General features: G+C 52.4%; 1 protein-coding gene across 1 annotated transcript in view; it reads right to left on the bottom strand.

Annotated features, from left to right (window-relative positions):
* Positions 1-1668, bottom strand: part of NKX3-1 (NK3 homeobox 1) — a 3695-nt gene that overhangs the window by 1514 nt on the left and 513 nt on the right. The window lies entirely within an intron of this gene.

Raw genomic sequence — 1668 nt, 5'->3', positions numbered from 1 at the left:
CCAGAGGATGGCTCAGGAGCGGGGGATCAGAGCCTGTTTCCAAAGGAATCCCAAAAAAAGTCCTCAGGCTCCAGAGGATGGCTCAGGAGCGGGGGATCAGAGCCTGTTTCCAAAGGAATCCCAAAAAAAGTCCTCAGGCTCCAGAGGATGGCTCAGGAGCAGGGGATCAGAGCAGCTCGGAGCAGACTGCAGGTGGCAAGCACCGAAAATCAATCCCTTCCTTTTCCATCCCACATCTCCAGGAAATTTTAGGGCAGTTTGAAACCTTCAGGCCTGGCTTTCCACCTCAAACTGCAGAGCTGGCCCTGGATCCCAGTGTTTGCCTCTGGATTATCCCTCGTGGCACCGATGGATCACCGGAGTCACGGCCCAGAGCTCCTGGGAAGGGTCACCTGGAGCCCCTGAAGCTTCTCAATTCGCTTTATTTGGGCAGTTAACTCCTTTCTGTGCATTGTCAGGATGGAAACGAGCCAATTTTCATCTGCCTTTAGTGATTTTTTTAAAGTGTATTTTCTCAAGGTGTGAATACAACGCTCGGGGTGGAAACAACAGCTCCCAGCTGGTGTAAATCCTGGTTGTCCCCCTGGAATGCCAGGGCTGGGCTCATTTACACTTCCTGGGAGATTTGGGGTGGCTTTTAGTGATCTTTGGGGTTTTTTTTGATTAATCAACCCAGGGGCTGTCTCTGAACTTGCTTTTCTGTAGGAACTTCTTTTAATAGAATTGAGATGCAAAGCCAAGACTCCCCTGGCAGGGGCTGTTGGAGGGAGCAGGATCTGCTCACCAGGGAGTTCAAAATTGCTTTTTTGGCTGTTTTAGCTCAGGGAAAGGCTGAGTCCCACCCCAACAGCCCTGGATGGGCTCGTGCTGCAGCAGGGACAGGGACACCAGGCACAAAAACTCGTGTTTTGGGATGTTGGGATCTGCATTCCGCCTTTCCTGGGATCTTCTGCATCAAAAGGGAATTTGTTTCCCAGGGGATTGTAGAAATGTATCAACTGGGAGTTTTTAAACATCACTGTAGGCAGGTTCAGACCTTGGAGTTGTTTGAGGCACCTGGAGAAAGGTTTTCACCCAGTCCCTAAATCCCCTCCTCTGCCCCTGCCAGGGCTGGGAAGCTCCGGGGGTTTGATCCAAGTGTGTCTGATCCAGCAGCCGGGGCTGGATCCTGTCCCTGGGCTGAGCCAGGCACAGCCATTCCTGATCCATTCCCTGATCCCAGCACGGCCATTCCTGATCCATTCCCTGATCCCAGCACAGACATTCCTGATCCATTCCCTGACCCCAGCACAGCCATTCCTGATCCATTCCCTGATCCCAGCACAGACATTCCTGATCCATTCCCTGACCCCAGCACAGACATTCCTGATCCATTCCCTGATCCAAGCACAGACATTCCTGATCCATTCCCTGACCCCAGCACAGACATTCCTGATCCATTCCCTGATCCCAGCACAGACATTCCTGATCCATTCCTGACCCCAGCAGACTCCTGATCCATTCCCTGACCCCAGCACAGCCATTCCTGATCCATTCCCTGACCCCATCAGAGACATTCCTGATCCATTCCCTGACCCCAGCACAGACATTCCTGATCCAATCTCTAATCCAAGCACAGACATTCCTGATCCATTCCTGACCCCAGCAGACTCCTGATCCATTCCCTGA

This window comes from Lepidothrix coronata, unplaced genomic scaffold (genome assembly GCF_001604755.1).
Source record: "Lepidothrix coronata isolate B3197 unplaced genomic scaffold, Lepidothrix_coronata-1.0 Scaffold137, whole genome shotgun sequence".
In the NCBI taxonomy this organism is placed as follows: Eukaryota; Metazoa; Chordata; class Aves; order Passeriformes; family Pipridae; genus Lepidothrix; species Lepidothrix coronata.
The sequence above is the reverse complement of the archived record's forward strand: the minus strand, read 5'-3'. Positions and strand labels throughout refer to the sequence as shown.